Below are 12,130 nucleotides of genomic sequence, written 5' to 3' on the forward strand. Positions count from 1 at the left end.
GTCTTCATCTTGGTGAGTATTAATAAAATAATCTATATGCTGCCTGGGGTGATGGATTATTCCAGCTTTGTTGTCTTTCTTTATCTCCTTGGCGATTTGATTCTTTCATAGGAGGAAATATGAGAAGAAATTCAAATCAACCCAAGATGTAAGTTGGTGAGAAACCAATTGGCAATTAATAAGAGTTTCCAGTACTTGGTTGTTATTTGAAGAATCAGTAAACTGAGAGAAAGAAGTTCTTTCTCTGTGGAGTGAGATCTGCTTGTTCCAGTTCTTCCTTCTTGCTTGATAATTGCAGAACCTTGGGCTATTTGCTAATTTTTCTATGTATTCATTTGGTTCATCTGATAACATGAGAGTAAGGCCTATTATAGAATTTTGTGTGAATTAATTTAGATAACATTGTAAAAGTACAATCCCTGGTGCATAATCAAAACATAATAAGTGTATATCATTGCCATTATTTTTATTATTTTAATGCTCACTATGATGTTCACTGGCAATTGAAAGTTGTTCCATGAACAGCTCTATGTAGTATTCACAGGTGGCTTTGCATGACAAGTATGTTAGTCTGCAACAGCCCTTAATAATGAGTGAAATAATAAGGTTCTTTCCCAAGTTGCTGCAGAAGCAGAGCTAGGTAGCTGGGCCTGGACATCAGCCTTGAGAAAAAGTGCCTAGAACTGTTAGTAAGTAAAGGAAATTGTACGGAAAGATATACATGAAATAGACACAGCTAAAAAGAAGGTTCAAAAACCTGGCAATCTTTTTCTCTCACTACCTATCCCTAGAAAATGGGATCCCTAGGAATCAGGGAATGATTTGTCCTCTAAAATAAGAATTCATCCAAGAATTTAAGAGAAAAATGTGAAAGTTTTACATGTACCATCTGTCCTGCCATTCCCTTGCCCTCAATCCCCAGCCAAACAGCTATCTGCTACCTGTCATTAGTTTGCATTTTCCAGAATTTCATTTAAAAGGGATCATACAGTATGTACCCTTTTCAGGGAAAAACGGAGGCTCACCTCAAGTCTTTCCTCAATCACTGAGAGATGCTTGAAATTCTACTTTCATTTTTTATTTGGTATATTTGATTTTTAAATTTTTTCTTTCAAATTTTAGTTTTTATTAGCACATGTTTGCAGTAGACAGTGATTATATTCACTATGCGGAGTTAGTATGTGCACATAACACATCTCAATTCTTTTAACATCCCCTCACCTTCCCCTCTCTCCCCCCTCACTCCACCTCTCAATCTCCTTTCCATTTGCAAAAGACTTTCATGCATTACCCCCTGAGGTGGTTCCTAACCTTGGTTAAGCTGCAAATCCTCTTGAGAATCTGAATGATTCTTTGAGACATCTTCCTTTTTAAAAAAATAATGTACTAGTGTGTATTTCCATAAAATGTTGCATATAGCTTCAGGGAGTTCAGAGCAAAGAATTCACTTCACTCTAAAGTTTTTGTAGCTGTCAAATACATGATCAGGTTGAGAGTAGTGATCACTTCAAAGGTAGAAAAGGTAAGAGCAACCTGAGACTCTGCCAAATGGTACATTCATATTTTGGAATGCGGACCAAAAAACTTCTACTTTTCAGTAGATTTTTCCCTCTTCCATCCTGGCAAACATGTTATGCAATGTAACTTTCATCTATTTTTTCCTGAAAGGTTGTCTTTTAGTTGTTTTTATTTCTGTACTTAGTTTTTTTGTATGTACTTTGAGAAGGCATTCTTGTTTTGATTTTTAACATAGAAGCCAGCCTTGAATTAATATTGAATTTCAAAAATTCTAAGTTTTCATGAAATTTTTTTTCTTACTCAGAATTTGTTCTTATTTTAAAAAATAAAGCCCATAGGAAATCGAACTTCTAATCTAATACTTACATTGATTTTAGTAGATGAATTATCATGTGCAGTCTTACATTGATGAATGATACTATCTAAATATTTTTTTAGACAATTATTATTTTAGTTTTATTTTTAATTGAAAAATGAATAGTGGTATATACCTATGGGTTACAAAATGATGTTCTGCTACATATATTTGGTGGAATGGTCAGAGTAATTAGTATGTCCACCACCTCACACACTGGACTGACTGTTCAATTTGATCATTAATTCAGATCACTGACTCCAGGATTACTTCTTACAACCATGGGTCAGGAATATACTTTAGAGATACTTCACAAATGTGATATTGAGTGCATGTATATATTTATATGTGCATGTATGTATATAAATTATATATAGTCATGCATAGTCTAATGATGAGGACATGTTTTGAGAAATGTGTTATAGGATTTCACTGCCAGGCAAACATCACAGAGGTACTCAGACAAACCCAGGTGGATTAGGGCAATTGCTCCATGTGGCCTCCTAATGCAACCAAGAGATGTAGTCAAGTGAGATGTATGAGACTCCTGCTAGTATAATGTGGCATACTGTTTTACCATAAAAAATGAAACAAAACAAAACCTTTTTTATAAGTATAAAGAATTCACTTTAAAATAATGATTAAAAGCATAGCACAGTAAACATAAATCAGTGAATCATTTACTATTATTATCAATTGTTATGTACTACACATAATTGTACAAATTAGTAGCACAGTATGTAGGTTTGCTTGCATTAGCATCACCACAACATGTGAGTTGTACTTTTACACTGACTGCAAAGTCAGTAGGGGATAGGAATTTTACAGCTCCTTCATAATCTTACGTGGTCACTGCTATATATGCAATCTGTCATTAACTGAAACGTCATTATACCACACATGAAAATATACTTATGATAATATATAATGGATACAGCACTTGCCCAACCATTTGCAGACATAAATTATCTTGGAAAAGGATTTCCATTTCTATATATGAAACAATCCATCAGGCTAAAACATTTCTTGAGATGACTCAATATTTCTCAAGAAACAATTGCATGCTTAGATAATAACTTCTTTTTCTACTTTTCCTTCAGCAATAAATGTGCAACATTGTTTACTTAAGGAACCAATATGAAAGAAAAGACACTGCTTTGAAGAGAAGATGATAGATCACCTGGCAAACTGCAACTTGAGTGTACTGTTTCCTCACCTCAAATGCCCAAAAAAGGAAAAGAAAGAAAGTCAATTCTTGAGACAGCTTTAATGCTAGCTTTGATCTCAATTATGGGGAGTGATGACCAGAAAGTGCATGTTAACATCTAGTAATAAATAAGGATTCAAAAGCTTCTGGAGGATATACTATGAAATGTTTAATTAAAAGGTTGAGTCAATTGTGATAATGGCTTTGTAGAATTAAGTTGAAAGAGATACCCCTTTTTTCATGAAGCATTTGTGAATATTGACATGTCACAGGAAATTAAAACAAATGATTTCTAGCCTCATATGCCTGGAGGTGAACAACATAGAGGAGCCCTCACATGGGGGTCTAAGAGCTCGTTCCACCCCCAGCTGTACAAACCACTAGAGTTGTCACCTTGGCCAAGTTCATTTAGTCCTCTTGGCCTCCATCTACCTGCTCATAAAATGCACAGGAAAAAGTAGATAATCTCTGAGATTTCTTCTGTCTACAATGACCTGTTCCATTGCTCCTGAAAATTAAATACTCACACTTCAGGACACACACATAAATTCTTAGCCCTGATAGAAACATTCTTTCTTTTCTGAAGAAAAATAATAAGAATTAAATAGGACTCTTAGGCATGTTTATTCAGTGGGCATTATTGGGATTCAGAACATATAAAAAGCATAAAGAATGGATTTTGGATCAACTTTTAGTATTGGCATGAACACTACATAATTGTATATTATTTAGGAAAAATATTTTTCAAACTAAAATGCTCTAATTAACACTTTTACATTAATGCTTTTAATTTGACAATTCTTTTGCTTATCAAATGTTTTATTACTTTCAGTGATTATTTCAGATTCTCTAGCCAAACATTATTGAGGTAATAGAAAAACACCTCAGAACAGTCTAAAGAAGCAAAAGAAAGAGCTATATGATGATTCATACAATATTAGCAAAAGGTACTCTATTTCCATTTTGGTTTTTGCTCTGCTTTGTATAGAAAGATTATTCATCTTTTGTGGTCAGGGCATTAAATAATCTTGAATTATTAAGTGAGAACATTCTTCTTTTTCAGTTATCTTTCATTCTTTCTGATTATGCCAGAATAAGATAGACAGATAGGGGCTGGGGATTTGGCTCAGTGGTTTCACAGCCTGCTGCGCAAGCAGAAGGATCTGAGTTCGATCCCCGACACCAAAAAAAAAAAAAAGATAAACAGACAAATGGAGGAATCCACAAAGTGAAATATGTCTATTGTGGAAAACAGAAAGAATCTAATTCATCAGAAAGAAAAAAAACCCATGAAAAAGCCAATAGTTTTGACACTGAAATAGCTTGGTTGCTAGGTTAAAATGGTATAAGACTTCTGTTCAGATTACACATGTCTTTCATTTTCACTATGCAGTCTGAGAATGAATGTTCTTCCTACTCCTCCTCCAGTGTTGTTTTCTTGTTTAGTTCCTTCCTGTTCTTTGCAGCCCACAGGAGTAAGGCAGGCAGAGTAGGCAGTAGAAGAATACTCATCCAGAAAGGCTTTCCGCGCCATCATCCTGCAGAGGAACTCCTCTGAACACCGGTGGAGTGAGCCAGGTCCTTACTTCACCACTCAGAAGCACTGACACCTGTAGGAAAAGAGCAGGTCATCTATTCTAGCCTCCCAACATAAAGTTCTTAAGTGCAGCTGCTCCATTCTTTCCATATAGGGAAATCAATTGCACTATTGCTCAGTAATATTTTTCTTTAAAGATAGACAGATAGATGACAGATAAATCATAGAGATAGATAGATAGATAGATAGATAGATAGATAGATAGATAGATAGATAGTTTTTGTTTTTGTTTTTTGCAGTAGTGGGGACTGGACCCAGAGCTTTTCTACTCAACTACATTCCCAGCCTACCTCCAGTGATTTTTAAATTTTGAGACAGAGTTTTGCCAAGTTACTAAAGTACTCAGGTAGGCCTGGAACTCCCAATCCTCTTGTCTCAGTCTCAGAGTACTGGAATTACAGGCATGTGCCACCATCCCCAGCTCAAATATCTCAATTTTTATTCAAATGAAATTTGAATAAAAGTAAATAGTATGTTCCTAACCTGTTTAATTTATCAAAATAAATGTAAAACATAAGATATACACAATAAATGCAATATAGTATTATTTAACTCATACTAAACAAGCTATAATCTAGTTCCTGTCTTCTCTGTTATCACACAATATCATTCAGATAGTAGTCTTAATAATCTGGAATCGGGACACTTTCCGTGGCATAATCGGAAAGAATGAAAGGAAGAATGTTCACACTTAATAATTCAAGATTATTTAATGCCCTGACCACAAAAGATGAATAATCTTTCTACACAAAGCAGAGCAAAAAACAAAATGGAAATAGAGTATCTTTTGCTAATATTGTACCAAAAAAGAAAATCCATTTGCTCTACAGGACTCATAAATTTTAGATTGAGACATTTGAAAGCACATAGCACTTACTTTCTGTATTTAAAACCTCAAGATTAAAAAAAAGAAAAAGAAAAAAAAGGAAACCAAAGTTTTTGTTCTTGATGAAAATTTTATAATTTGTTTTTGGATGAAGAACAACCCCATGAACAGCAGAGACCAAAGCCATCTTTGTTTAAGCGTAGCATAATACAGTAACAGCTGGCCTGTGTCATTCTTTCAATAACTATTGCTTGAGTGTCTACTATGGAGAAGGCATTGTTTTGTTTGTTTGTAGTGTCTTACAAACATTATCTCACATTATTTTCCTACTAATCCAATAATGTAAATGCATTGTTATTTCCATTTTTGGATGAGAATCTAGAAATTCAAAGATGAAAATAAACAAGCTCAAGGTAATAAAACTGGTGAAGGAGAAGTAGGAGTCAGGGCCAGCCTATCTTGTCTTCCACATTACTATTTATTGGATAAGGAATAAAGAAGTCCAAAGGAGTAAGCCAGGAGAGTTTAAGTCACACATGGTTTCATTTTGTCTTGTGTCCTGGCCTCCTGCAGGGTCTTCTGCATAGAAATAGCAGCACATCTTCAAGTCCTTTCAGATGCGGTTTAAATTCCTGCCGGCTTGGGAATTGCATGCACAGGGGAATCTGTGTGTGTAGCGCCCAAGTACCAGGCCTGATGCTGCAAAGGCTCAGGGAGGATTGTGTGAACATCCTTTAATCTGCCTCTACTGGAACAAAGCTATGAAATGAGACTGGGCACTTAGTTTTAAAAATAAAACAATGATCACCACACTAACCATCTGCCACCCTGTGTCAAGAGGACAGCACAAGTGTATTACTCTTAGACAATTCCATGAGAACAGAGCATGAACAGTTTGCTTACCCAAAACCTCAAGCTCACATTGAAATGGGACTCAAAAGTGAAAGGCATATTCCAATTAAAATCCTGAGCCAGATGATAAAGGGAATGTTATCAAAAGATCCAATCAGAGTGCCTGAGGATAAAGTTCAAATTGCTTCACAGGCAGCCACAACTAGAGAGTGTAATACAAAGCTAAATCCCCACCAAAGGTGAGATATTCAGGCATCACACTGTCAGGTTTTAGGAGCTCCAGCAGATGTTGTCTGGAGCGTGATCAGAGCAAGATGGCCCTGCTGCCAAAAAACTGAATTACACCGGAAGCAGTTCCAACCATTGGCATTATTCTTTGCACTTCCTTCACCTCCTCGTTGCCAGTCTGGCCCAACTTCCTAGGTTTCCACCATTTAAAAATCTGGCCATTAAACAGCAATTAAAAGTGATAGTAAGGTGGAATGCCAATAAGTATTAAAATTCATTCTATGCTAGGCAGCCAACCCTCTATTCGAGGCTAATTTTTAGCCAGGAAAAATGAATTGTTTTTAAAAATTCAAGTGCAAACACATTACAATTATTTACTCACTTAAAGAATATGTTTATCTTTATAAGTTGACATGTAATCACCAAACCTGCAGGAAGCCCCCAGAACTAGCTGAATATTCCTGTAGCTTCTCTATTTATCAAAAACCTGGCATCAGCTGAGACGGACAACAAAGAAAGATGAAAGAGCTGGGATGTGTATGACTCAGGAACTTTCTTAAAACTTTCATGTTTTTATTTAACACACCTTTGTAGTTATTATATAAAATTAGTTATAGGTCACTTGGTGATCAGTCTCCAAATCAGTAATTCAACTAATTAATTTTTGTTTGTTTGTTTGTTTTGTTTTTTTTGGCTTTCTTTGGTATGGAAAGTCAGATCCAGCAACCAAGGCTGTCAATATAGAGAAACAGCTAAGATGCATTTTAAAAATATGAATTCAGGGCCCTACCCTGGCCAAATGAGATCAGAATCTGAAAAGATGGGGCCCTGATTGGTGATTTTCAAGTTTCTGGATGATTCAAATGTGTAGGCAAAATTGAAAACAGTTACTTTAGGTTGAGAAGTTCTTCACATGAAAACTAACATATTGCAATAGCTTATGACATACATGGAAGAAATTATACATATAAAGCAGAAATATAGCAAGAGTGGTGACATACCCCTGTAATCCCAGTGCTCTTAGAAGCTGAGGCAAAAGGACTGCAAGTTATTATCCAGCTTCACAACTTAGCGATTTAGCAAGACCTTGACTCAAATTAAAATTTTTTTAAAAAGCATCAGAAATGTAGCACAGTGAGAAAACCCTCAGTTCACGTCCTAGTAATATATATATATAATTTATAGTATATAGTATATACACTGCACTAAGGGCCCAATCAACTTCTCTATGACAAGTTTTGCATAGTTTTTTTTTTTTTTTTTTTTTTTTTTTTGAGACAGTCTCAGTATGTAGTTCAGGCTATCCTTGAACTCACTATGTAGTCCAGGTTGACCTCAAACTGCAGACAATTCTCCTGCCTCAGCCTCCCGAATTCTGGGATTACAGGCTTGCCCCACCATGCTTGGCTTGTGTAGGTTCTCATTCCACTGATTTAAAAGACAGAATAAAATCATTGATTTAAGAGTTAAAGAATTAAAATTAATTTTAGTTTAAAAAGTTTCAAAAGGCTAGCTTATTCTCAAAAAATTTGTAAATGTTTCATTCTGGGAAAACAAATATTGCACTGGTTTTGTGTCATAGAGAATGAAATAGCATTCTGATTTATATTCAAGATCTATTTAATAAAAGCAAATTAATTTATTTGTAATACTGGCCGAATTTCACACTTGGTAGCCAGGGTCCAAATACCGTTGTCTTCTTGCAACAGTAACTAAGTAATAACCCTTGATGATAATCCAAATCTTTGATGATAATTGTTCTCTGTAAGCTTTCCTGGCTTATGAACATTTATGGCTAAAATGTTTCTAAGGTTCTGGAAGAATATCTAGTGTTTTCTAATGAAGAGAAAGACTTTATATTAGGATCTGTGGAATGCCTAGCATTTGTTAAGCCTTTTATTAGGCACATAATCTCACCGAATTCTCAAACAACTGCATAGAACAGAGTCCAGCAAATTAGAACAGATGGGTCAAATCACCTAACTCTAAATAAAATTTTATTGGTACATAGTCATATTCATTTATTTACTTATTATATGTGATTTTTTTCTGCTACAAATATAGTACACCAATTGCAAAAGAAATTCAGGCCGATTCCCCAGGGATTTAGCTCAGCAGCATAGTGTCTGCCTGGCAAACGAGAGGTCCTGAGTTTGATTCCAGGTAAAAAACAAAAGAAATTCAGGCCTGAAAGCCTGAAAATATTTACTATCTGATCCTTTACAGAGAAAAGTTGCCAACCCTACTACAGAACAGTCACATGATCTATTTTTTGTTGAAGTAACTGAGGTTCAATTCAAAAGCTCAAAGGGACTAGCTTCTCTTCAGAAACAATTTGTGGATTGGAACATGGCCTCAGGAAGTACTGTATACTCACCAGAGAGAAGCTAATGATCAAATAAATATTGCCCCCAACTTGAAAATTACTTCTGTAGTTTGGAAACAATAGGCATTTTCTCTTGTGTTCAAATATCACATGAGTTTCTCATTACTTTTCCCATGAAAGAGAAGCTAGAAATAAAGATGTTAAATATCAAATTTGTATATGTGGATTGTATCTGACAGCTATAACAAAAACATTAATAATTTAGTTCCCAAAATACTCTGTTCCTTAAAAGGGGACAAAAAATAATTATAAAAGAGGTTGGTGCTACACAGAATTGTATTATGCTATGTTGGTTAGAGGGATATTTTCCCCTCACCCTTGATGTCTCCTTCCATGTGGAAAGAATTCAACTAGGATAATATCTATGTCCTAGCCCAGAGTAGTGACACATACTAGTAAGCACAGCACTCAGGGAGGCTGAGGTAGGAAAATTACAAGTTTGAGCCCAATCTGGGCAACTTAGTGATTTAGGGAAGCACTGGCTCAAAATGAAAAATAAAAAAAGGCTAGAGATGTAGCACAATGCAAAGGTGCTGCATTCAATCCTTAGTGGTGCAAATAATAATAATAATGATGATGATGATAATACCCCTCTTCTATTGCTGGTCTTTTTCATTTCTCACCTGGGGAGAAGTGACTTGATCAGGTTGGTGAGTTCTGAAGAAAACGGGCAGAAGCCCAGCCCTCTTCTTTTCTGTAAGCTCCACATGGAAGTAGCTACTCTCTCTTCCTTCATCTAATAAGTTTAAGAAGCAGTGTTCCCTGAGTCAGAGCTCTGGTGACCAGGTGGGCACACCGTTTAGGTCTGGGTGCAGCGTTAGAACACTCATTTTCCTACAGTACAGGCCACAGTTTTATCAGAAATAAAGGTCATATTTTAATTCATGGGTTTTACTACTTATTTATCTCTTAATTTATTCCTAACTCACACCAAGTACAGGGTGATAGTCATCCCATCGGCATTCCTCAAGTACATCAATGCTGTATTCACTGTCCAGGAGCTTTGAGAGGCCAAAGAGCACCTGGTAAGGTTTTACTGAGCCAGAGCACATGATTTGTGGCTTTGGACTTGAATGTTAGTATAGGTAATGTTGACCTTGGTGGTTTATAAAGTATTCTCAAGGACAAGAAGCTAGTTTTTGTTTTTGTTTTTTAATAGGTGTGCTTTTAGCTATGGCAGCCATGAAGCAGTATTAGGACTGAGATGAGACCGTGAGACTTTAACAATAGGATGGGTGAGGGACTCTTTATGAGGTGAGTGACTCTTTACAAGGCAAGTCCCTGCCAAACCCAACAAAAATGTCATCTAGATCTCAGAAAAGACTCAGACCATGGAGACTTAGCCACATGCTGATCATACAACTGACCTCAGCAAAGATTGGCTGCATGGAGCCTAGTGAGCTTGGTGCACCTTAGCTTTGAACACTTGCCCTACTGCTGCCAGGTGTGCAGAATAGGATTAGATTCAGATATTTGGAGGAAGAATTCCATGCACTATTTCTAACTGGAAGACAATGAGTTTCTCATTTGCTAGAGCACTAGACATGTTCTAGCTCCAAAGTAGACAAACACTATGTAAAGGGATAGATAATAAATAGTGTAGGCTTCATGAACTATTTGATGTTTTTCAAGTATCACACTCTGTATTGTATCATGAAAGCAGTCACAAACCCTGAATAAACAGCATAGTTGTGTTCTAGTAAAACTTTACAAAGGCCAGGGTGGGCCATAATTTGCTGACTTCAGATCCAGATAAAACTAGATGGACAGCCCTGGATTAGCTGCCCTAGATTTTATTTTAGTTTTTTGTCCTACAGAATGATTCTTGAGTTAATGAAGCTTGCCCACATTCAGGTATGAGGTTTCAAGTTTGCTCTCAATTGGTTGGTTATATATTGTCTTAGTCTGTTTTTTGTTGTTATGAAAGAATTCCTGAGACTAGGTCATTTATAAGATAAAAACATGATTCCAGAGCTAGAAATCCAAGATTAGACAGCTGATCTGGCCAGGGCCTTGTGCTGTGTCATTACAGAGAGGAGCACTGAAGGCCAAGCAGGAAAATGTTAAAGAGACCAAATATCCTTAGTGGCCTTCCATTATAACAACCTGCTTGGGGAAGGGCAAACCCACTCCTATGGGAAGAATGCTAACCACTCTTAAAAACTTAATCTCCTCTTAAAGGGTCCACCTCTCAACAACACCAACGCTGCGGCAATCAAATTTCAACATGGGTTTCAGAGAAGCACCATATTGAAACCACAGCACATATGAAAGAGCAGTGGATTCTTGGAGACAGAGTTGTAAACTGAAGCAAGTCTACAAGAAGTGGGGATAGCAGCCATCATAGATCAGTCCTGGGAATATCTGCTGGCTCAAGAGTTTAATACCCAACCAGTAGGGTGATTCCCACACTCAATTCAGAGGAAGGGTTTCAGAACCATAGTTTCCAAAGGAAAATTAGGAGGATTTTAGTGGACCATATAAGAAAAAGACATTCTTCAATAAGGTCGAGTGACTGATGCTGCCATCACTGCATTTTTTTTTTAATTTGAAAGAAAGCAGTAACAGCTAATATGTCTCCAGAAGACAATAAAGAATACTTCATTTATACTCAAGACACAGTAAATCATGGAGTCAAAATTAACCTTGTGCTGAGCATCATTCACCCAAATGAGTTGAAATGAGTTTGAGTCCCTGGCTTAGAGTGGTAGCACCATGGCAAGATGATAACCATTTTTTTCCATCCTCTGGCCACCATCATTCTGATACCATGAGCATTTTCTAAGGTCTTTGGTAAGGCTGAGTGTGGTGGGTTTCCACTAGGTTCTGCAAACACATCTTACCCTGAAATAACTGCCCCAGGGAAAGCAATTATTAAGAGGACGGGAACTGGTAGCAAGGAAGGAGGGAGAAGTATAATCAAAGTATTCTATCTGCACGTATGAAAATGTCAGAATACAATGCACTTTCTATACAACTAAGGTGTATTAATAAAAATTATAATTACTGGTTTGGAAGCCTAGAGACTGGCTTGTTTTTCAAATCAAGGAAGGGGAGCTAGTTCTCAGATAGTATTTTGGAACTTTTAACTGAGGCAAGAGATACATGGCTTGAAGCAGACTTGGTTGCTACTGCTGAATCACAATGCTGCCCAGGGACTG

Source organism: Heterocephalus glaber, unplaced genomic scaffold, assembly GCF_053883595.1.
Source record: "Heterocephalus glaber isolate CG9 unplaced genomic scaffold, H.glaber_assembly_v1.0 deba00001553, whole genome shotgun sequence".
Classification (NCBI taxonomy): Eukaryota; Metazoa; Chordata; class Mammalia; order Rodentia; family Bathyergidae; genus Heterocephalus; species Heterocephalus glaber.